Below are 26,825 nucleotides of genomic sequence, written 5' to 3'. Positions count from 1 at the left end.
CTTAGCCTCTTCTATACTTTCTATCAAATTTATTTTATTGAAGATTTTCTTCTTTGGTTTAATCACTTCATTCATGATCCCAGAATTTACTATCCTAATGTCTTAGGGATTCTTTAGTGTCTAGGAAGTTGTCTTCATTTACTCATTTTTCATAGGCAAGACCCCTAATGTCCAGCTTGCCTGTGTTGTTGCAATTTCTTAATGTTTTGCTATGGAGTGACTAGCATTTGGATTAACCTGTTTGTCATTTTCTTTCTTCCACTTATCTTGACCCTTCATCAATCCCTTATTTTTCCTTCTGTTGTTCCCGACTCCCTCACTCAAAGAATTACTGTTTTATTTTTACCCCAAACTTTCTAATGTTAAACGAATCCCATATGACCCTGCGACTCTCCAGATTCAATTACATTTCAGAAACATTCAGGGTCTCTTTGTTTCTTCATATCTCTCAAACTTCGTACATTATGATTTATTTCAGGCATTTATTTTATTACTATATCCATGCATCTCCCATATCAATTTCTTTTTAATTCTCTTTTACACATGTAGTGTCTTTATAAGATACTATACCTAAACACCATGCGGAAAGACAGAGCATAAACGGTTTTGCCAAATATGAAGAAAAGAAGTGAAGAGGGTGATGGGAGTGAGAGCAGGGAATTTTAGAGTTTACAGTAACAAAAATACCTACAACCACTTATTTGGGGCCCGAACGATTATTCTCATATTATGTGATTTTAAAAAGTCTCAGAAAGGTAAATGAGTTTAATTAATGTCATACAACTAGCAAATGGCAACATAGGGCCAAAAAAATAAAAGTTTCTTAATTTGACAGTCATTGTCTTCCCTTTAGATTGCACCACCTTCTTCTGTGGACAAATAGATTCCAAATCTCCTGGCTTCTGGTTCTTTGTGGCACACTTTAGCTCACTGACACATGTTGCCAAAGGTGGTATAACAGGCTGAAAGTGGACTGCCTTTGAGGTAAGGCTAGATACCATTTCAAGGGCAAGCTATGGAACAGTAGTTATCATGATTTAAACAGCTCTGCATTTAACACTAAATTGTAGGATTATTCTGATAGAACCCTTGTGTTCCTCTAGGGGATGAAATTAGAGCATAATCCTGATAGAAGCCTCTCCATATATCTAGTTTTAAATGAGAGCGACAGTGGAAGTCCTGGGGGGTTTATAACCTAGGATGACTGATAGGGAATTTAAGCAAAGTGAATACAAATATTGCTTAAAAAATGAAAGGAGATTCAAATTCAATGATAAGAAAACTTAAAAATTAAAATGACACTGGTTTCCTGTTTAGGGTGTTTTAAAAATTAAAATGTTACTTGTAGGAGTAAGAGATGTTTGGTTAGATTGTCCTTTATAGGGAGTGGGCCCAATACCTTCAGTTTGTGGGCTATGATGGATGTAAGACCCCAGTGGTTAGAGAGTGAATGGGGAATGAAGGCGTGAGTAGAGCAGTTATAGGCTTTTATTTTGCGTAACCTGGCTACAAAGAGAAATTAAGAAAAAGAGCAGGTTTTAAGGAGACACAAAAACAAGAGAGTGCATTTTTTCCCTTTAAAATATTAATGTTAGAGAGATATCAATATGTTTCTAGACTATGGTACAGAAGTTAGGAGAGGGCAGTTTAGCTTTTGTTAGTAGATGGTAGGTAATTTAGATTAATATTTTATGAGAATTAGAAAACTTACACCAGAAATAATCTGCTTAAAGATCTAACAACACAAGGAAGAATTCTGAGGCCACGATCTCACAAAAGACAGAAATCTACAAAAGTGATCATAGGTTTTTCACTAGGGCTATCTACTGATTTCAGGAGATATAATTAAGAGGCTGAGAAGCTGAGAAGCTGAGGAGTTTTTGCTAGACGATTACAATTAGGATTATAAGAAATAGAGTCCAAATACCACAGAAATCCAGGGTGTCTAGCAATTAATGAGGCTTTGGGTAGGGAATGAGAAGAACAGCATCTTAGAAGTAAGATTTTTGGTTAGATTCGTCTCTGTTGGGACTAAATCCCTTATTGGCTGATGTTATCCTAAATTGCTAATGCTGTTAGCCACCTGCCAGAAATAAGCTTATATTTTCCTTGGAGGAAGAGCAGCACAATTCTGGTCATAAAATTATTTATAAAATAAAATTTCAAGCATTCAGTCAAAAATAAATAATCAAAGAGACATGAAAACATGACCAAAATTCAAAAGAAGCAGGTAAGGGCACGAGATTACATGAAAATCACATAACAGAGTAATCAAAGATAGACTTTAAAATATTCTTTAAATTTTCAAAGTCATAACAAATAAGCAAGAGAATTAGAATTGAAAATTATGACAGAGAATAAGAAATTAAAAATAGAAAGTTTAGAACTGAAAAATACAGCAATCACAGTTAAGATGTCAATGAATGAATTCAATAGCATCTTAGACACAACTAAAGAGAGAATTAATAAATCAGAAGACAGACATAAGAAAACTATTGATTTTTCAAGGCAGGCAGACCACTTGAGGTCAGGAGTTCCAGACAAGCCTGGCCAATGTGGCAAAACCCCATCTCTATGAATAATACAAAAATTAGCCGGGCATGGTGGCGCACACCTGTAATCAAGAGGCTGAGGCAGGGGAATCACTTGAACCTGGGAGGCAGAGGTTGCAGTGAGCTGAGATGGTGCCACTGCACTCCAGTCTGGGTGACGGAGCAAGACTCTGTCTCAAAAAACCAAACCAAACAAAATAAAAACAAACAAACAAACAAACAAAAAACCAAAAAAAAATCTACTGATTTTTGTATGTTGATATTGTATCCTACAACTTTACTAAATTTATTTATTGGTTCTAACAGTTTTTTGGTGGAGTCTTTAGGATTTTATGTATATATGATCATGTTTGCAAACAGGGACAACTTGACTTCCTCTTTTTCAATATGAATGTTCTTTGTCTCTTTCTGTTGCCTAATTGTTCTGGCTAAAACTTCTCATACTATGTTAAATAAAAATTGTGAAAGTGGGCATCTTTGTCTTATTTCATATATTAGATGAAAAGGTTCTGACTTTTCCCCATTCAGTACAATGTTAGTTGTTGGTTGCATTGTATGTCCTTTATTGTATTGCAGTATGTTCCTTCTGTACCCAGTTTGTGGAGTTTTATTTATCATGCAGTGACATTGCATTCTACCAAACGCTTTTTCAGCATTTATTGAAATAGTCATATGGTTTCTGTCCTTCATTCTGTTGATGTGCTGTGTCACAGTTATTGATTTGTATATGTTGAACCATCCTTTCATCACTGGGATGAATTCCACCTAAGCTTTTTAACGTGTTGTTAAGTTTGCTAGTATTTTGTTGGAGATTTTTGCACCTTTCTTCATCAGGTATACTGACCTTTAGTTTTCTTTCTTTCTTTTTTTAATCCTTGTTTGGTTTTAGTATTAGGGTAATGCTGGGCTCATAGAATGAGTTTGCCAGTATTCTCTCCTGTTTTCTGGGGAGGTATAATTTGAGTAGAATTGTTATTAGTTCTTCTTTAAATGTTTGGTAGGATTCAGCAGTGAAATCATTATGCCCTAAGCTTTTCTTTAACAGGAGACTTTTCATTATTGCTATGATCGTATTACTTATTACTCATCTGTTCAGGATTTCTATTTCTTTAGGATTCAATCTTGGTAAGCTGTACATGTCTAGGAATCTATTTCTTCTAGAAGAAATCAATAACACAATACCATTTACAATAGCTACAAAAATAAACCTAGAAATAAATTTAAACTAGGAGGTGAAAGATCTCTGCAATAAAACTTATAAAACATTGATAAACAAAATTGAAGAAGACACAAATAAACAAAGATACCTCATGTTTGCGGGTTGAAGGAGGTATATTGTAAAAATGTCCATATCACCCAAAGAGATCTAGAGATTCAATGCAATTCCTATCAAAATATCAATGACTTTCTTTATAAAAAGAGAGATAATAATCTTAAAATTCATATGGAGATACAAAAGACCTTAGATAACCAAAGTAATTTTGAGCAAAAAGAGCAAAGCTGAAGATATCACACTACCTGACTTCAAAATATTCTGAAGAGCTATAGTAACCAAATCAGCATGGTATTTACCTTAAAAAGGCACATAAAACAATAGAAAAGAATAAAAAACCCAGAAATTAATCCATGCATTTACATTTTTGTTTGATTTTAAACAAAGGTGCCAAGAACAGATTTCAGGGAAAAGATATCCTCTTGAATCAATGATACTGGGAAAATCGAATAGCCACATGCAGAACAATTAGGTTAATTTCCTATCTCTCACTATATATAAAAATCAACTTTAAATGAATTAAACACTTAAATATAAGACCTAAAACTATGAAAATACTAGAAGAAAACATTGGGGAAATGCTTTATAAAATTGAACTGGATGAGAGTTTTGGGATAAAACCTCAAAAGCACAGATAACAAAAGCAAAAATAGACAAATATGATTACGTTAAACTAAAAAGCTTCTGCAAAGCAAAGGAAACAGTAAGAGTGAAGAGACAGCCTACAGAATAGGAAAGAGTATTTGCAAACTGCATCTTACAAGGTGTTACTATCCAGAACATGAAAGAAACTCAAACAACTTAATACCCAAAAAAACCCCAAAACAAAACAAAAAACCCCCAAACAATCTGATTTAAAGTGAGCAAAAGACTCGTATAGATATTTCTCAAAAGAAGACATACAAATGGCTAACAGGTATATTTAAAAATGCTCAATATCACATACTATTCAGGAAATGCAAATCAAAAATCACAATGAGATATAATCTCACCCCATTTAGAATAGCTATTATAAAAAAGACAAAAAAATAACTATTGATGTTGAGGATGTGGTGAAACAGAAACTGTTTGTGGGAATGTAAATTACTACAATTATTATGGAAAACAGTATGGAGGTTCTTCAAAAAACTAAAAAACCAGAACTATCATATGATCCAGCAATCCTATTACTAGGTGTATACTCAAAGGGAATGAAATCAGCATGTTGAAGAGATATTACACACCCATGTTTACTGCAGCAGTATTCGCAATAGCCGATAAGTGTCCATCTATAGATGAATGGACAAAGAACATTTGGGGTGTGTGTGTGTGTGTATACATATGTATATACATACACACATCTGTTTCTCTCTGTAATATACATGTATATATGTATATACATGTATACATTTATGTATACAGTTATACATGTGTATATATATGAATATATATGTGTGTGTGTATATATATAATGGAATACTATTCACCTGTAAAACAGAATGAAATCCTGTAGTTGGTAGCAACATGGATGAACCTGGAGGACATTACGTTAGGTGAAATAAACCAGGCAAAGAAAAATAAACACTGCATGATCTCACTTATATGTGAAATCTAAATATGTTGATTCTACAGAAGTAAAGAGTTAGAATAGTGGTTACCAGAGGCTGGGAAGAGTAAGGGGAAAGGAAGAATGGGGAGAGATTGGACAACAAGTACAAAGTAACAGGAAGAATAAGTTCTGGTGTTCCATTACACAATAGGGTGACTATAGCTAATAATAATGTGTTATGGCTCTAAATGTATTATAGCTCTAGTCAAGATAGCTTGACTATTATCATCATAAAGAAGTGATAAATGTTTATGGCAATGGGTATTCTAATTACCCAATTTTATCATTATACAATGTATACATGCATTTAAAATCACACTGCACCCCATAAATATGTACAATTATGATGTACATATAATAAATACAACAAAAAATGAAGAATGTACATACAAGAAAACATCCAAAACAAAGCATGGAGAGGAAAAGAAAACATGGAGAGAAAAAAACACAGACAAGAGGCAAGAAATATCTAAGATACTAATAAGGAAGCCTTAAATTAATATCATTGGAATCTCAGGAAGAAAAGAGAGAATGGGTTAAAACCAATATTTGAGAACTTTCTAAAATTAACATAAGACATTAAGTCACAGAGTCAAAAATCCTGAATATGGCAAATACAATGATTACCACATTTAGAAATATCAGAATAAAACCAAAGACAGAAAAATCTTAAAAGGCAGGTAGAGGGGGAAAATATTATCTTGAAAGGAACAACCATTCAATGGAGAGATATCTTAACAGAAACAATGAAAGCGAAAAGACTGTGGAATGAATCCCGATCGCTTCAGAGTAGACCTTGAATTTCACCACCAATGAAAATACCCTTGAAGAATGAAGGCTAAGAATAAAAAATTTCAGATAATAAAAACAGAGGAATTTACCATCACCAGATCTACACTAATGTAAGTACCAAACAATGTTTTTCAGGCAGATGATGAATGATTACAGATGGAAACTCAAGGATGAGGGAAGAGTGAAAAGGAAAAATATGTGACTAAATAAAAATCAATAATTAGTGCAACAACCTAGTGTGTATATCAAGGAAAAGATTATTAGTAGAGATTAAGGGAGGTTTATTAATAACACTAAATGTAATTCACAGGGAAGATAAAAAAATCCTAATTCTGGCTATGTATACATCGTATATATAGGAAAGCCACATGATATATAAAGAAAAAATTAATAGAGCCAAAAGGAAAAACAGATTCCCAATCATAGCAGAAGATTTTTGACACATTTCTTTCAGTAAATGATAGAATAAGCACCTAAAAACGTACCACATCAGACAACTATGTTCTTTTCAAAAACCAGGGAGAGGTTGAAAATACATGAGAGCAGAGCACTGCCCTCCCTCCAACAGCTCACCCCTCAGCCCCTTGGAGCTACTTGGGTCTCCTCAACGTGCTGGTCTTACACATTGCACTATTACTTGAATTTCCTAGCCTTCCTCAACAGGTGAATTCTTATTTACTTGTTTTCAAATACTGAGTTCAGACATAAATCCCTTGTTATTTCTCTCTTCTCTTCTGGGCTTTTTTAGAACCTGGATGATACTTGGGTTGTATTGTGGCACATGTTACATTGCGATATAAGATTTATTTAGATCTTGCATTGTGCACTGTGACTTCTGGTAGATACCTCTAGCACAGTTTGAATATTTAGGAGATGCTCCATATGTGCTTCCGGTCTTACAGTCATGTATCACTTAACAACAAGGATACAGGCTGAAAAATGCATTGTTAGGTGATTTCATCATTGTGTGAACATCATAGAGGGCACTTACACAAACCTGGATGGGAGAGACTACTCCACACCTAGGCTATATAGGACAGCATATTGCTCCTAGGTTACAAGCCTGTATAGCATGATACTGTACTGAATACTATAGGCAATTGTAACACAATGGTATTTGTGTATTGAAACATGTCTAAACACAGAAAAGATACAGTAAAAATATGGTATTATAATCTTATGGGATCACTGTAGTATATGCCATCAGTCACTGACCGAAACATCAGATGTGACACATGACTATATTTGCCAGATCACAATCATCATCTTTTCTCCCTCCTCATCTTTACTTTAAAAGTAAACATTTACCCTCAACAAATGCTCATACATAGTCCTGTACTAACAGCTAAGATAATTAAATTTTTAGAAATATTTAAAAATGTGGAGACACTGTAAACGACTGGAGTGTGTAGGAACTCCCTGACTGCATCCTGAATGTCAAGGTTAAAACCTAAGCGCCAACAAATATGGAAAGTGAAAGATGAATAATTAAGAAATGGGTTAACTGTACCATTTGAAAGTCCATTACCAAGTCTCAATATTTAAGTAATGTTTCCTGATTTTGGCACAAAATAATTACGATTAATAGTGTTTGGGAATGTATTTTCAAGGTCTGAAAAAAATGATGTGGAATGTATCATAGTTTGTCAACTATGCAACTTTGTCTTGTGATTTCAGCCCATGGAGAAGAGAATATTTCTTTCTCTGTACCTCATGCAGTAGTATGCCAGGCCACTACTGGGCCAGGAAACAAATAAGCTGTTTGGGCCTGAAAAAATAATGGTAAAACTATCTTCTTTAAGAATAGTCATGGGACACAATGAAAACAAAATAGCAAGTTACAAAATGGGAACTTTATTTTTTCGATAACTCTTACCTCATTTGTAACTATTAACTATTTGAGTAGTTTTTCAAAATGTTTTCCACCTACTGTATCTCTTCATTGTATCCCCAGGTTAGTGTGTTATTGAATTCATAGTGTGTGCTCAATAAAGGTTGGAGCCAATGAATAAATAAATGCAATGAATGTCTGTCTACACTACCTTTAGAATCTTGATTTTAAACCATAAACAAATGAAAGGTGAATGTTTTCCAAACAACAACAACAAAAATACAAAAACAATTCTAATGTCATTAAATGGAACATGGACTTTTGTTCCCAATTTTATTTTTGAATTCCTTTATTTCCTCTTGTCTAAATCTTGAACATGACATGTTTAAAAGCCAAATCTTAACTGCTTGCCACCAAAGTGGCTGCCTCGTTTTGTCTGACAATGTGTTCCAGCTTTTCTTCTTTCAGACGTCTCTTTCCACAGCCTCCCCTTTCTCTATAAGTTCTCTTAACATGATTCCTCAATTGCCTGACATTTCTATACGAATCTAGTAATACATCTTCATTAAAATTTTATTTTTCTTTGTGAAGAGCTTGTCTTTTCCTCCTTATCTATCATTGAAGCTTTAAATACCCAAAGGAAAACTAGTTAATAATTTCTCAGAACATAAAATTTAAGAACTAGAAAAAAAAGATATCAATTTGTTTATTTTCTTAAGACTCGTGAAATCCAGTCTTACTTACAAAAATGGAAAGCTTTTTCACACTTTATACTGTTCAGATGTCAAGGTATAACCTTTTAGTAAAACAAATAGAAAATTAATACTCCTTATTGGTGTGTAAACATTGGTCTACTTTTCTTATATTGCTGCAAGAGATATGCCTAGCTATTTGTCTTTTTAAGCTTTGCAAATGTAAAATATAGTAATGTAGTTTACTTTAGTCTATTGCAAATTCACCTCACTGTCTATTAACATATCTCAACTGTAACTCAATGGCACTTCTACCTGTATTATTCATTTTTCATTATCCCATAATCCAGAGCTCTTGGCTGAGACTCTGTAAAACACAACTATTAGGTCCAAACACAGGGATATTCATCTGTTGGGACACGGATTAGATCATCAAGTTATTTCAGCAGGCTAAGCCAACTGCCACTCAATTGTAGTGTGCGTTTCCCACCAGGACTCATTCTAACTACAATTCATGACTAAAAAATTTTTGTATTCAATTCAGATTGCCTCTAGCACCAACCTGAATTAACTTGCCAAAGTACTGTGCATTTTTAGTTACTTAGCCAATAAACTGGCAGCCTAAGTCTCCTCCTGTATATTTTCATGTAAATGAGGCTTTACAAGCCTCAATTTCCCCAGAAAGAGTTCACACTCAGCTGATGTCAAAAATTTTCACATTTTATCAGTCTCAGGTCAGAACATCACCTGTCAAAATCAATTGTCTTTTTTCTCACCTTTCTCCTTATTAAAAATTCCAGCAGAATATGTATGAGGTGAAGCCACAGAACAAACTTGGTAGCCTGGAAAATTTTAGAGTTTTAAAATCATCTCAGTGTCAGGGCAAAAAGCAACAGAATATAGGTATGAGTTACTGTGGTTTATCAGAATACTTAAAAAAATATCAGTAAGTTAGAAACACTTAACTATTCAGTAGTAGGAGATGAGTTAAATAGATTATATTGCATGCATTCAGTGGAATGCTATGTGATCATTAAAACTAATGATAAAACATTTTTATTGACTTGAAAGGCAAATTATAATGTACTTTATTTCCCATATATGTGTGCATACAAGAAATTAAGGGAGATTACTAACAGTGATTATATCTAGGTTAGAAAATTTCAGGCAACTTATTTTTTATTTTACTTTTCTATATTATTGATTTGTATTTTTATTAAAAATGAACACATCTACTTCTAGCCGTAATAGAGAAACAAGGACCAGATTTCCTTTTCCACTTTAAACAACTGAAAAACTAGATAAAATACACGAACCAGTGGTTTTCAGATATGGGACCACAGGCAGTGCAAGACGGTTATCCTTGAGAGAAGAAAAATGTGAGATGGGCTTCACAAGATCTCAGTTTATTGTCTGGGGTGAGTTTCCAGGCAGCAGTGTAAGAAAGGTGTATTACTCCATTCTCACACTGCTGATAAAGACACACCTGAGACAGGGAAATTTATAAAGAAAAAGAGGTTTAATGGACTCACCATTCCACGTGGCTGGGGAAGTCTCACAATCATTGTGGAAGACAAAAGGCACGTCTTACATGGTGGCAGACAAGAAGGAAAATGAGAGTCACACAAAAGGGGAAACCGCTTACAAAATCATCAGATCTTGTGAGACTCCTTCACTACCAGGAACACAGTATAGGGAAAACTGCCCCCATGATTCAATTATCTCCTACTGGGTCCCTCCCATGACGTGTGGAAATTACGGGAGCTACAATTCAAGATGAGATTTGGGTGGGGACACAGCTAAATCGTATCAAAAGGGAAGCCCAAATTGAGCCTGGAGTGTTCCTGGGTTGAGGAGACAGAGCTCAGAATTTGGGGAGTACAAGGTAGCTAGAAGGAGCAGGGAATGATACCAGAGATAAAAGAGTGGCAAGAGAGTGAGCCCCAGAGACCTGCAGAGGAGTTCTCTGGAGTCCTCAGCTCAGCACTTCTCAGCTGATGCTGTGAGGAAACTTAAAGTTAGGAAAAGAATCAAGAAAGCAATAGAGTCCCACTAGGACAGAATTACTCTTGTTTCAGTAACCAGAGTGGAAAGTTCATAATGTATAAGTAACAGTATCAGTACTCAGAAGGATATTGCCTCAGTAAGCGGGCCAAATAAACCCTAGATAAAAGATTGCTCTCATCCTGCGTATCAAAGTGCCTCAGAAGGACTGATCTATTTCTAGGTACTGTATCTTAACTGTATCCAAAAACAAAGCTCAAAAATATTTAAAACATTCAACATCCAACAGCATACATTCATAATATCTGACATCTATATGGAAATTACAAGGCATGCAAGGAGGAAGGAAAACCTAATCTGTAAGGATAAAACTCAACCATTACAAAAGACACAGAAATGGAAAATATAATAGGATTGGAAGACAAAGACATTTTTAAAAATTGTAAATATACTCTACATGTTTACAGAGGTAGAGTAAAGCAGAGGTATGTTAAGGAGAAATATGGAAGCTAAAAAGAGGCCCAAATTAAACTACTAGATTTGAAAAATATCATGTTCAGATAAAAAAAAATGTACTGGTTGAAATTGGTAGCTGATATGGTTTGGCTCTGTATCCCCACTCAAATCCCATCTCAAACTGTAATCCCATGCATTGAGGGAGAGAACTTTAATTCTTCTGTGTCCAGGGAAGGAGGTGATTGGATCATGGAGGTGGTTTCTCCCATGCTGTTCTTGTGATAATGAGAGAGTTCTCATGAGATCTGATGGTTTTCTAAGTGTTTGGCAAGTTCCTCCTTTGCATGCTGACACTCTCTCCTGCTGCCTTGTGAAGAAGGTGCCTGCTTCCCTTTCTGCCGTGATTACGTTTCCTGAGGCCTCCTCAGCCATGTAGAACTGTAAGTCAACGAAACCTCTTTCCTTTATGACTTACCTTGTCTTGCATAGCATCTTTATAGCAGTGTGAGAACAAACAAATACAGTAGCTAATAGTGGTGTTAAAATGGAATAACTAAAAGTACACAAGTCATTCTAAAGAAGGGAGTAAAGAAGAAGAAGGGTACAAAGAACAGAAGGAATAAATAGAAAGTAATAGCAGGATGGTAGATTAATACATAAAGAAATCAATATTCACATTCAAGGCATATGCTTGAAACACCTAGATTAAAAGGTAGAGATGACCAGATTGGATTCAAAAAGACATATCTGAAAGATACCCATTGTAATTACTTAAAAAATAGGTTAAAAGCTAATGTATGAACATTGATATACTATGCTAGCATTGAAAGAAAATTGAAGTAGCTACATTCGTATCAGGCAATGTAAATTTCAGAGCAAATAATATTGCTGATGATCATTTCATGATGACAAGAGTTTATTAATTAAGAGGTAAATGTTTTATGTACCGAGTAACAGAGCTTTAAAATATTAATACATGAAGCAAAACCAATAGGACTTAAAAAATAAATGAATCTACAATTAGAACCAAAAATTTCAGCACTTTTTTCCCTCAATAATTGATCGACCAGTGAACAGAAAATCCAAGGATATAAAAGACTTTAACAATATTAGCAAACAACTTGATCTAACTAATCTTTATAGAAACCTGTAACCACCAGCAGCAAAATTATCAAGTCTAGACAATATTTACCAAGATAGGCTGTATTCTGAGTCACAAAAATCTCTCAACAAATTGTAAAGTATTGAAGTTTTAAAAAGTAGGTTTTCTGACCATAATAGGATTAAATTAGAAAATAGTAACAGGAAGATATCTCGAAATTTTTCAAGTATCTGAAAAATATAACACACTCCCAAATAACCCACAAGTGAAAGAATATTAGCATTTTGAATTGAGTGAAAATTGAAATACTACACAAAAATTGTGAGAGACACAGCTATTCAGAGCCCAGAGGAATTTTATAATATTAAATGTTTATATTAAAAGTAAATAAATACCGTAAATCTGTTATCTTACCTTCTATTTTAGGAAACTATAAAAACAGTAAATGAAATCCAAAGAAATCAGAAAGGAGAAAATAATAAAAAGAAGAGCATAAATCAAATGTATAAAAATTGCAAAAGTAATGACAAAATTAGTAGAAGAAAAGCAAGATCTTTGAAAAATGTGTCAAAATTGATAGACATTTAAGCAGATTAGATCAGAATAAAAAGAGAAAAAAATACAAATTACCAATATCGGAAATGAGACAGGGCATATCTCTACATATCTTTCAGAAATCATAAGGATAACAATAGTGTGAAAAACTTCATGCCAATAATCAAAAACTTAGATGAAATTGAGAAGTTCCTTTCTAGGCACAAATTTCCATAGCACCTTTAAGAAGAAATAGACAATCTGAACATCTCTTTATTTATTAAAGGCAGAATTTGTATTGTAAGAACAACTCCAGGTACAGGTAACTTTACCGGTTTATTCTACCAAGTACATTAGGAAGAAAAAAAATTACGCAAACTCTTCCAGAAACTGGGAGAGAAGAGAACACTTTCAATCTCAATTTGTGAGGGCATAATTACTCTTGTAACAAAGTCAGACAAACATACAAAGGGAAAACTAAAGCCTAATATCCCCTATGAATATAAATACATAATTTCTTCAGATTTTAATCAATGAATTCCAACAATATATAAAAAAGATAATACATATGATCAAGTAGGGGTTATCCTATGATTGCAAGTTTGGTTTAATCTGTAATTCATCATACTAATAGGCTAAAACAATATAATTTACCATATTACAAGCCAAAGGAAGAAAAATCATATGATCCTCGCAATAGATATAGAAAAAGCCTTTGACAAAATCCAACATTGATTCCTGATTAAAAAACAAACAAACAACAAAAAAACCCTCAGTAAACAAGAACTAGAGGACAGTTTCCTCAATCTGATAAAGGACGTCTAGGAAAAATCTGTAGCTCCGTCACTATGCTTAACGATGGAAGCCTGGATGCTTTCCCTGTAAGATTGGGAATCAGTTAATGATGTGTGTTCTTATAGTTTATACTGTAGTGTGCTGCTGGTCCTAGCCTGTGCAATAAGGGAGGAAAAAAAAAGTTTTCAGATCAGAAACAAAGAAATAAAACTTTCCTTTCAGATGATATACTTGTTAATGTAGAAAACGTAGGAATCTACCAAATGGCTTCTGAAACTGATAAGTGACTTTACCAATTTTGCAACATATAGATTCTGTCTATCTATCTATATATATAAAAATGGAATTTCTGTATACAATCAATAAGTAAATAGAAATTAAAATTGAAGAGACAATGTTCTCATAAAGACAAAATATTAGGGATATGTTGACTAAAAATTTGTAAGACATGTACTCTCAAAACCAAAAAAATTCATGGTGGAAAAAAAAACACCCAAAGAAATAGAAAAGTATAGCATGTTCATTGGTCAGAAAACCCAATAGTCTTAGGATATCAATTTTGCCCAAACTGTTTCATAGGTTTACCATAATCTTCATGAAACCACAAGCATGCTTTCTGTAGAAATTCACAAGTTGATTCCAAAATTTGCATGTAAATGTAAATGCAACAGATCTAGAAGAGCTAAGACAGTTTTGTTTGTTTGTTTGCTTGTTTTAGAAATGTAAAGAACTATTGCTACCTGCTTTCAGGCCTTATTATAAAGTTACTAGTAATCAAAACAGCTTTGTATTGGCATAAACATATTCACAAAAATCAGTGGAACATTCCAGATATAAACCTACACATACATGGACAATTTATTTTCAAAACAAATGCCAATGCAATTCAATATGTAAAGGATAACCTTCCCAACAAATATTACTAGAGCAATATGCAAAATATGAACCTTGATCTTTACCCTATACCACATACATAAATTAATTCTAAATAGATCATAGACCTAAATGTTAGGCCTCAAACTATAAAATTTGTGTAAGAAAAAAATATTTAACGAGTTACCTTGGTTTGGCCAAAGATGTCTTCAATATGACACACAGGACAAACCATAACTTATAAAAGGAAAAACATTAATAAATTAGGTTTGATCCAATTAAAAATTTTAACACTTTAAGATATTGTTATGAAAATGAAAAAGTAAGTCAAAGACCAGAGAAAATGTTTGCAGAACATATATATGACAAAAGACTTGTACCTACAATATATAAAAACTTTAAAAAATAAATGGTATTAAGTCAAATAGCCCAATTGAAAAATAGTAGTTTTGAACAGACATTTCATCAAAGGAGAGATACAGATTACAGGTGAATACATGAACAGATGCCTAATCTCATTAGTCATTAGGGGAATGTAAATTAAAATCATCATGAAATACTACTACATTAGAACTGAAAACGCAATGGTAGGCACAATTCTAAGATTATCCCCAATGGCCTCCACCCTTGTATAATGCTTTGAGTAATCTCCACCCCTTGAGTGTGAGTGGAACCTATGAATATGATGAAATCTTACTCATGTGGCAAAAGGACTTTTGAAAATGTAATTATGTTCCTAAATCAGTTAACCTTAAAATAGGGAGCTTACCTGGATTGCCCTAACCTAGTCACACAGGTCCTTTGAATCTGGATCTGGAGGTCAGTATGGGGGAAGTCAGAGAGCTCAGAAGGAATAGAGGGATTCTATACAACTTGGTGCTATCTCTGAAAGTGACGTGGGGCCACATGTCAAGGAATGTGGGCTGACAGCCAACAAGCAAATGGGGATCTCACTCCCACAACATCAAAGAACTGAATCATGCCACACGGAGTGAGCTTGAAGGAGGAACCCACACTTCAGTCAGAATGCAGGCCAGACAACACCTTAATTTTAGCTTTATGAGATTCTGAGAAATAAATCCAGCCCCAGTGGGTCTGGACTTCTGACCCACATGAATGTGAGAGAATTCATGCATCTTGTTTCAAGCCACTAAACTTGTGGAAATTTGCTACACAGCATCAGAAAACCAATAAGCTGACCGTTACACGTGTCTGTGGAGGTGTGGAGCAACTGGAACTCTCATACACTGATCACAGAGATGATGAATGGAACTGTCACTTTGAAAAACAGTCTGGCAGTTTATTTAAAAAAACTATATGCCCCCCACCCCCAACATAAACCACAGATAACCTACTCCCTGATATTTACCCAAGAGAAATGAAAACCACATGTCAGTTTGGGTCTATGATAAATAAATCTGCTATGAACATTAGTGTACAAGTCTTTGTTCACAACAAACAAAATAAGTTAGTGTACTTATTTCTTATAGCCCCAAACTAGAAACAACTGATATATCTACCAATAGGTTAATGGATGGAGAAATTGTGGTATGGAACATCACTCAAAAATATGACAGAATGAAATATAGAAAATTGCAACAGCAAAGATAAATCCCAAATAATTTTGCTGAGTAAAAGAAGCTAGACCAAAAAAGAGACTATATACTATATACATATATTATATAATTCTATTTATGTAAAACCCTAGAAATATCAGACTAATCTTAATGACAGAAGGCAGATTAGCTGTTGTCTAGAGGTAGTAGAAGAAGGTAGGAATGGATTACACAAGAGGAGAAAAGCACTTTTAGAAGTGAAGGATCTGGTCCTTATATTGATTGTGGTGATTGTTTCATGAACGTATTTATATGTTGAAGCTAATCAGATTATATACTTTAAGTAATTGTAGTTGATTGTATGACAATTCTACTTCAATAAAGCTATAATAAAGGACAGATATTATCTGTAAAGTAAAACACAAACATAGGGTGATAAAAGTTCAGGACTGTCTGCTCTATTCTCCCAGATTTGTTCTAATCAGTTGTGTAAACTTAGGCCAGTAATATTATATTCCTAGTCTCCATGTACTCCTTGAAGTAGAAAGAGCTGATAGAATGAGATGATTTTTAAGGATCTTTCCTATGAATCTGTAATAGCAGCAGCTGTCTTTTATTGTATGGTTGATACATACCAAGCACTGTACTCACTTTACATCATGGGATGTGACTTAGAGAAATCAATGACTTTTCCAAGATCACAAAGTGATTAACTAGAAGATCCAGGGTAAAACAGTTCTACCTGACCCTAGAGCCTGTGCTTCCAGCCAGTCTTCTGTGCCTCTACGAACACAATTGTTTGACCAGTGAGCACCCCCTAGTAACCCTCCTAGCAGTTTAGCTTTGATGTGGTCTATGACCTATCACTTGACCTATCTAGTCCCCTCGCATTTGCTATCTTTCCCCATGGTTTAACATCCAGCATAGATAATTCTTTATGTGATTTGTGGAATTTGATGGCACAGCTCTTATTAATGTTAATGTGAGTCATGGAGCAGAACTGTATCCACTGTGCTGAGAATTTATACTAGACACAATTTCATCACTAACAGAACAGCTCACAAATTACAAGGATTTAATGTAATTTTGAATCTTACTTTTTATTTTCTATCATTGCCTTTTCACTCAAGAAGAAAAGTGGAAGAAAAAAATTCATCGTGTACAAGATAATGTGTAATTTCTTCTCTTATGGAATTTAACTTTACTTGAAAGAAGAGATGATAGAAATCCCTGAAGATCCCTCTCCTAGGAGATATGAGTTATAAGCTTCTCTGTCTTTTGCTTGCCTATATTTCTCAAGAGAGAGCATATAGTATTATCTATCATCAAATAAAAAAAGAGTATGCTAATTAATTAATTAATTAAGCATATGAAATGGAGGGAAATAGGCTCATCAGAAAATTTCACCACCACAAATCAGCCCTGGACCCCTTTCCTATCTTAAGTGGACCATCTTGCTGCTGAATTCATAATAGCCTGGAGGGTGAAGTGATTAACAATAAACTGTTAAGCTTTAGAGCAACACTTGTTTTACTTACATCATGACTTACACTTTTTATGATGGGTCCAAAATAAGGATTTCAAGAGGCCTGTAGAAGAGCCTTCTGCCAGGAAAAGACCATAGGAACAGGGGAAGGATGGCACAGAAAACCAGCCAGATCGAATTGTACCCTTTTTTGGCCCTACCTCTCCTTATTTTCCTTCCCTGTGTTTTGTCTTTCTTCTATCTCTTATGATTCTATTAGTTCTTAATTTCTAAGAAACAAGAGGCTAAAGAAACTCCGAACTCAGAGATGGAAGAATAGGCTTCATGTCTTTCACCCTCCCTGTTCCTTTCATTCCAAATTGCTCTCAAGGTTCCCGCGGCTGCTGGCAAAGAGCCTTGGTCCACCACGATGCCTTCTTCTTGTCCTGAGCTACCTTGAATCAGGGACATGAGAAAAGGGATGCTGGAAAGTCTTTGTAAGTAGAAAACACATTTATTTTAATTTTATGGTTGTTTAATGTTGGAAGGGCATATGCTTTTTTTAAAAAAAAAAAAAAAACTTTTAGAAATAGCTTTTTCAAGGTATAATTGACCGATAATCAAGTGTACATATTTAAATTATACAGTAAGGTTTGACATATGTATGGGTGATGAAATCAACACCACAATCAGGATAAGCATCTCCCTCACTCCAAAAGCCAAACACACTTATGATTTCATTTTTCCTCCTTACAACCTGTCCCCAACCCCTTCTTATCCTTGTCACCCAGGTGACAGGATTCATACATCCATCTCTAGATTGTACTTAACCCACACATGTGTTTTGTTTGACTGTTACATAGTATTACAATTTCTAAATCAGTTTTCCAAAGTTAAGAAGCAGTAGATTTCTCATAATAAATTTAGATTTCTGTCTTTTTAAAAACTCCCAAATTCTGGTGAGTCTGAGCCAGCATTTTGACCATCAGCATGCATTTGTCAGATCTGTGCAGTTACCAGCCTCCCCAGATGGACACACCCTCTCCAGTTTCCTTGAGTCCCCACAGGCTTGCTTTACTTACTGATGTTGTTTGTTTGGCTTTTGAATGTTTCATCCCTGCCACTCAGTCTACCCTCCATCCCAGCACAAATGCTTGCCTGTCTCTCCAAGTATCACAAACTTTTCTTGTTTTGCTTTTATTCTTGCCAAGAGCTCTTCCATTCTCTCCTCACCTAGCTCAATAGTTAGCTCTTTAGTGATGCTTTTTATTGGCAAAATCTCTTTAGGCAGAATACATCGCTCTCTGATCTGCGTTCCTGCAGCATTTTATAACTACTGTTATTAGGGAGCATGTCACTTCGTTAGTTGTTTGCACATCTGGCCCTCCTGCTAGTAGACGGTGACCTCCTCAAATCCAGGGCAGACATTTTTGGTCCTTAAGTCCTCAGCATCTAGCTTAGTGCCCTATGTAAAGCAGAGCCCTGTGATATGTTTCTTACATGTCAAACTAAAGTGATTCTTAAAACATCAGTCCTTTATTCTATTCAAGGGGGGAAAAGAATCTATAAACATACTCTCGTATTTTTAAAAATCTCTAAACATTGTATCTGCAATTCAAATTTATGTGTGTGTGTGATTGTGTGTGTGTGTGTGTGTGTGTGTGTATCTCAACTACCTTGATGCTGATTTAAATGCAGTAATTGCTGGACTCCCATGTGGCATCATTGAAACAGAGAGATCATCTGGCTTGTAGGTGGGAAGGTTCCCGATCTAATTTCCCACATTTGGAAGGTGTATATTCATTATGTGTGTCAAACAGTTGCTGAATTAATATGGTACTTCTTCCCCCTTATACATATGTGATCGATCCTTTTATCCGTGAGCACAAAAGAGCTTAAAATGTATGTACATTAATCGAAACTTTTCTACTTGCGAACTTCTTGCCCAGAAAGTTTCCTAAACATAGACAAGATTTTTCATTAAAATCATAAGGTTTATTTCTAGCTAGTTTTCCTACATTTAGCTGACTCTCTGATTGTAATCTATCTTATTTCTGACCAGAGGCCATCGTATTTCCATTGGGTCTACATCAAAACAAATCTTGAAAAAAAACTTCATGCTACAAATCTTTCCTTAGATAAAATGTGTTGGAGTTCAATGCTGCTTCTCAGAAGCAGGCATGAAAAAAAATCTGGCTTACATTTTTCAATCCAATTCTTTTTACAAAAGCATTTTGTGAATGCCTGGCACGTTCAAAAAGTTCTATATACATTGTGGAGAATAAAGAAATAATAATACCCATCCATTTCGTCAAGGATCTCACAATGTACTGGAAGCAACTGAAACATATATGAGCATTTCGGGTACTGGAAGAAAATTGAAGAAAAGCCCAGAGATTGGTACATCAGCCTGCATATTCATAGAGTAGTCAAATACACTATGGGTCACCTGAAACACAGTTTATATGCTGGGATTGGAGAGGACATGTGAAGCTGAGGGTTGGGAAGGGGTGGAGAGTTAAATATGACATTGTAAAAGATTTGAATATCACGTCTAAGGAGTCTGAATTTTTTCTACATACGGGTAATAGGGAACCATTAAATACTGTAGAGTGAGGGTTCATATTGGAAATGAATATTTGATTATCTGCTGTGTGTCAGGGTATCGTTTTAGCATTCATGCATAGAATCTTAAGGTTAAGGTAAGTTTTGGTCTCTCTCTCTCTGGCTCTCTTTCTGTAAATAAAACAGATGTTTACTGATGATCTCAAGGGTAGGTTCAAATTCTTAACAGGGTGGTGAAGACCCACAGAAAATGAGCCGTCTCTACAACCCAGAAAATTCTGTCCCAAAGGATGGTAATTTTGTAGCATGTTTAGGATTTATGTAGCCATATAATGCTGGGCACATTTTATTTCCAAGAAGAATTTTGTTCTATCTGTTTTGATCTGGTGACTCCTACCTGGTAGTTGTGGGCCACTGAAGGTGGAGACCATTATCCTGATGACTCCAATGAATCTGCTTGTATTTTAAAAACAGGCATTTGTGAATCCAGTACACAGCGAGAGAAGGCAGGGCTAAGACCCACAGGGTGACTGCATTAAGACTCTTTTCTTGTCTCTTTCGCCACTCTGATGGATGATAATAATTTTCTTTTTCCCTGCTGATAATAAATTTATGCTTTCTTCTATCAGTATGTGACTGTTTCCAGAGTTTTTCTCAGCTTAGCCTTGATAAAATTATCCTTCAGAGGAAGGCGATGGAACTTTCTGTCCTAACCTCTTAAGAATGGACCCTTGGGGACTGGCTCCTGCAGGACCTACAGTATAAGGCAAAGAACCAGCCTTGAGACTCTCTTAATAAAGCTGAGCATTTCATGTATCAGGCAAATAGCCCCGGGCCACAGTAAAGGACCCCAAATGTAAGCAGATGGCAATATTCCTTGCATGAGAAGGAGCTGGGGTGGATCACGAAGACAAGGGCACTGCAACCTAACAGCCCACGTGAGTTTAGACAAAGAGGTTTGCCTTGACATTGTTTCCAGGAGGCAACCAACACCCACTGAGAAATCTTCCTGGGCAGCAGCCTCTCCAACAGTCAGGATACCCCTCAAACTCACACTGTTAATCCCTGTCCAGGTGGGCCTAACCAGGCAAACTGATGATTTCAGTCTAAATTTCACTTTAGCCTCAACTGTGGATTTAGTTCTCAATTGTGTATTTTTATCCCTTAGGTGTGGATGTTTCCTGGCTGGAAACTATTTTGTTTTGAAGAGTGCTTTTGTGACATAGCTTAAATGGGTAGAGATTAAGTCTGGAGCCTATTTGAAGCTTTTGAGGGGGTCATGTCAGGGGCTGGGGGAGCAGAAGCAACAGTGGCAGAGTAAGAATCAAGGCATTTCGGTTGGGCATGGTGGCTCACGCCTGTAATCCCAACATTTTGGGAGGCCAAGGCAGGCGGATCACCTGAGTTCAGGAGTTCGAGATCAGACTGACCAACATGGCGAAACCCCATCTCTACTAAAAATACAAAAATTAGCCGGGCGTGGTGGCAGGTGTCTGTAATCCCAGCTACTTGGGAGGCTGAGACAGGAGAATCGCTTGAACCTGGGAGGCGGAGGTTGCAGTGAGCCAAGATCTCACCACCGTAACTCTAGCTTGGGCAACAGAGTGAGACTCTGTCTCAAAAAAAAAAAAAAAAAGAAAGAAATTTCGAAACAGCTAAAGAGCTCTGTTCTCCTTCTCCTGCCAGTTGCCCATTTCTCATCCTCACAACTAGCAAGGAGAATATCATTAACGGATTGCAGTTGAGGGATTCTTACCTGTATATACAAGCAATCTCAGTCTTCATGAGAGAATATCTAAGAAAATGACTGTGAGAATTCCTAGTTGAAAAGTTAAAATACTTGTGAATATGATTTTTATAACTGAAGGAACCATGAGCTGAACCTGCTCACCATGATAATTTGAGGTTTAATTAATTAATGACTAAAGTACTTTGGAAACACAAAGGGCTGTATAAATGCTAAATATTATTAAATGTTAATAGCCATGTTCTCGAATAACACTGATATTAATTTAAATTCCTAAACCTTATTATCAGAATGAAATGCATGCTAATGAGGCTTTCCTAATAAATATTTTGTTTATGATGTATTTAGAGTGGTATTACTTATCTTGCTAGAGCAAATATAAATTATGGCACATGGAAAAGGGTGGCTGTCTTTTCTTCACGATAATTAAAATGGAAATGTAGAGAAATATAATGAATATATTAGACAGAAATTTTGTGTTAGAACCACTGAGGTTTGCTTTATAACTGAGCCGGTGATTCCATCTCTTCTAATAGTGGTTCCAGGATTTGTTTGTCCACTTTCGCCTTGTTAGACCCTCTTAACTGGTACTGAATGAAGCATATTTACATTTTCAAGCAAATTGAATGAAAATTAAAAATTTCAAGAAAAATCGCATGTCATTCTTTGATATAATTAGAGATATTCTTGGATGCTTTCAATCAAGCTTGGGAATTTCTTTTTATACCACTTCTTGCTGGGACAACTGACAAGTCACTATCATTGCTCTACAGATGGGAAGCGGGCTTGCCTTGCTGTTCGTTTCCTGCCTTGACTGGCTGATAAAGCTAGAATTTGCTTCTTGGGGTGCTGAATCATTTGTGTTTCAATTAGTGAAGACCTGAGTGAAATTTCAGGTAGAATATATTCATACATTATTTATATGTGTTTTTTATTCCAAATTGCAGTGGCTGCTTATATGTAGGGTACAGATGGCTTAGTCCAGACCCCTTCAAGTTTAGAAGTCTGAAATGTATGCATACTCTTGAGTCACAGGCATCAAACAACTTTTCTTTCAACCTTCTTCTTACTAGTAGGGTGCCCACAACTATTATTCCAACATGTAAAAATAATATCTAATACTTGTATTGTCATGTGCTAGCACAGTGCTACACACACACACACACACACACACACACACACACGTATATATATATTTTTTGAGATGGAGTCTTGCTCTGTCACCCAGGCTGTAGTGCAGTGGTGCGACCTCGGCTCACTGCAACCTCTGCCTCCTGGGTTCAAGTGATTCTCCTGCCTCAGCTTCCTGAATAGTTGGGACTACGGGTGTGCACCACCATGCCTGGCTAAGTTTTTTTGTGTTTTTAGTAGAGACAGGGTTTCACTGTGTTAGCCAGGATGGTCTCCATCTCCTGACCTCATGATCCGCCCACCTTGGCCTCCCAAAGTGCTGGGATTACAGGCATGAGCCACTGCACCTGGCCCAGTGTTATATATTTTACCTGTATTTTTAAATTCAATCCTCATGAAAACTCTATGAAATAAATAGGTAATAACAATATCTCTGAAAATAGCACACATCAGCTAGGCACAGTGGCTCATGCCTGTAATCTCAGCACTTTGGGAGGCCAAGGCAGAAGGATCACGAGGTCAGCAGTTCAAGACCAGACTGGTCAATATGGTGAAATTCCGTCTCTACTAAAAATATAAAAAATTAGCCGGGCACAGTGGCACGCTCCTGTAGTCTCAGTTACTTGGGAGGCTGAGGCAGGAGAATCGCTTGAACCTGGGAGGCGGAGGTTGCAGTCAGCCAAGATCGCACCACCACACTCCAGTCTGGGCAACAGAGTGAGACTCCATCTCAAAAAAAAAAAAAAAAAAAAAAGCCCACATCTATTTAAACACACATCTGTTTCAAACAATCTATAAATTAGAAAAATATATTTTTATTATTTGTTTGTAAAGAGACTTCATAAAGCAATGATCATAGCTCTCTGTCATTTTTGGGCAAAAGCTTTTAGAAATTTTCTTCTAATTATTAAAGTTTTTGAAGTATTACAGTTTAAAGAAAGCATATTATAATTAGTCATATCGGGCCATGTTTTCCTTTGGGATTTATTCCATTGTATCTGAATTTAGAAAACCTTTTCCTATCAACAGATGAAAAAACAATTTACAAATAATTTTTTCTTGTTCTTTAATCACTTGAGATTGTTTAAATGTTTTCTCTCTTTTTTATGTTTAGTTCATTAATTCATCTGAAATTTATTATTTCTGTTCTAAAGCCAAGCTTCAAATAGATCTTTTGTTCCAAAGGTTAACCACTATTTCTAAGAGTTTTATAAAGCATGGTTAGGGCTTGGAAAGCAACCAGGCTTCTCAGTGTGGCAATAACTGTGTAAAGTATCACTGTGCTGCATCTGCTCAACAAGTTTTTGTAGCACCGAATACATCATACGGAAACAAAGTCATGTTGAAATGGCCACCCAGGCTTGGCACGTTTTGGCTGAATCCTCAGGAGGGTCAGAACCATGTTCTTGAATCCCTTGGGTGTGAACAGCAGAAATGGCTGCCCTGAAAGAACAAGAACCTTGGCTTTGTTAATGTTCCTATCATTTTTTCCAAAGGCCAAAGCTTAGAGTCACACACTGACATAGACTGCTCAAGAAAGTCTCCAGATAACAAGCCAGCAATGCATCAACCCATGAAGCAGCTGCAGTAGAGATGATCTTTATGTCAAAAGCTGCTTAATGCAGCCAGAATATTGGCTACAAACTAGTCATATAGGAAATGAACTCACGTTGCCTCATTGATTGTTTTCTAAACAGTGGTAATTTTAAGGCCTCTAGATGATAGCTTTACTGTTGAACCTAAACAGGAAAACATTGATGATTTCTGGAATTATTACACATAGAAGATGAAAAAGAAATTAATATACATCACATCCAGCTGGCATCCAGCAATGTTGATAATAGCTAACATGCTCTGGGAACTCACTATGAGTGTGCACTACACACTTTACACATCATTTCCAAATCAACCTTCATGATAATCCTACGGAATTATGAAATTGTTATCACCTGGAACAATTTATCCTCATTTAATAGACATCCACCTAGAAAGTGGAGAACCAGGGATTTCAGTCTGATTCCAGAGCCTAGGCACTTAATCCCTATATTGCCTATGTGAGTTAGGTATAGTACCTATTTAGTAAGATTTTGACTAGTAGAATGAGTAAGTTAATTATTGGGGAAGTATGTAAATAACATTACCTATAAATATTTAAGAGCAAACAAAATTACAATTATCATAAAAAGATTTATTTATTTAGTGCAAGCTATAAAATCTACTTCAACAATGCTACAAAGTAAAAATACATCTTTGGCTGATAGTTTGAATAAACACAAAGTATCAACTACCAGAAAAGGCCATGTATTACCCTCATATTTTAATACCACCAATTTTAAAGAAAATAATTTAATTTGATCTGTCTATTTACAGATTTTTAGATATACACAATGAAAATCTACATGACAGGAGAGAGACTGAAACTACCACAATAAATGACCAATGAAATTCAGCTTCTCAAGACAGTTGATAATTTTTATTGGGTTTCCTCATATTTCATTTATGCACATATTAAAAGTAAAAGATGCTTAAGATAAATACAACTTAAAATATTCATGAAAATTGATTATCTATAACATTCAAATGTAATCGGAAAAAAACAATCAAAAAGTAGAAGAGTAAAAATCTTAAAGAAATATGTATCTACCTACATAATTTTTCAGGTTCTGTTTGCAAAAATATAAACTAACACATAAATAATTGATGGATTCCACAGGTAACTATTAAAGAAGAGTTACCTCTGTTCACACAATCTTAAAAAAACTTTCAAAGAATATGAAATTATGATAAATAATATAACTTCACAGCAATCTCCTATATCCAAATATTTAGAAAGAATATCAACTTCACATTGTAAAATTTAGTTTAGAAAACTGAAATAAATGAATTGAGGAGTCATTATTCCATTATTTATTATTTGTCTGAGCTTAAGAACATCAGGAATTTCTGCATCTCAGGTAAAGACATGAAGAGCATAAGTCAATCTGCAGAAATATAAGGCTCCCTACAATGGCAGATGACATTGGACACAGAGATACAAATACAGGTGAAAGATTCAAGGTTGAAAACATCATGATAAATAAAGACAGACAATCTCAACAGGATGGTGACCGGTTAGTGACACCACTCTCGGATTATCAAGAAAGCAAAGGTAGGTTAAAGGTCACAGCACCCTGGCTGAGTCCTGGTAGCAGGGCATAAGCAAAGTGCTTTTCTATATCAGCATTTTGGAAAATACATTTTTCTTAACATACAGACTGTTGAAGAAGTCGCAGGATTTTAAAGCTGTTACCTGGAAAGAAAGATAAACAATGCGTCGAAAGCCATTGTCATGCTATTAAAATCTTGGCCAGATTCTTCTTTGTGCTTTCCACATCTGCCGAAATTCATGCAGCGAAATGTGTTTGCAGTAATTATTTAAAAGAATAAGTAGTTCGTCATATATAAATTACCAGTCTTCTAATTCTTTATAAAGAAAAATTACAGTTTAATTCTAAAATTGAAATTTAAGAGTTCTTAACCCAAGCCTTTCCAATCAATAATAGTCCTTTCCTTCCTTCCCTCTCTTCCTCTCCTTTCCATCCTCTCTATTCCTTCCTTCCTTCCCCATTTATTTAAAACATTTCTATTAAGGAAATACACCATTCCAGATTCCTATTTATTTGGGAGATAGGAAGTCTCTTAAGACAAAGTTCCTGATGTCCAAGAGTTTAAGGTTTACTAGGGAAAATAGACATAAACTAATATGAATAGTATAATTAAAGTATAATCTTTACATAGAGTCACTATAATTAAAGATGTTGCAGTGGGCCTGGCTATAGCAAAAAGGGAAATTCTGTTTGGATGCACCAAGGAAGGGTCTGCAGAGAAGG

At 35.3% G+C, this 26,825-nt stretch overlaps 1 long non-coding RNA gene across 2 annotated transcripts in view; it reads left to right on the top strand.

The window, feature by feature from the left end:
* LOC103883934 overlaps window positions 1–26,825 on the top strand; it is a 115,926-nt gene that overhangs the window by 51,181 nt on the left and 37,920 nt on the right. The window contains exons 5-6 of one of the 2 annotated variants that reach the window (XR_001902033.3): window positions 17,905–18,010; window positions 19,576–21,508. This is a non-coding gene — a long non-coding RNA (uncharacterized LOC103883934). Of the gene's footprint in view, window positions 1–17,904; window positions 18,011–19,575; window positions 21,509–26,825 lie in introns of those variants that run through there. The other variant, XR_001902034.3, reaches the window with a different exon arrangement.

Source organism: Papio anubis, chromosome 6 (assembly GCF_008728515.1).
Source record: "Papio anubis isolate 15944 chromosome 6, Panubis1.0, whole genome shotgun sequence".
NCBI lineage: Eukaryota > Metazoa > Chordata > Mammalia > Primates > Cercopithecidae > Papio > Papio anubis.
The sequence above is the reverse complement of the archived record's forward strand: the minus strand, read 5'-3'. Positions and strand labels throughout refer to the sequence as shown.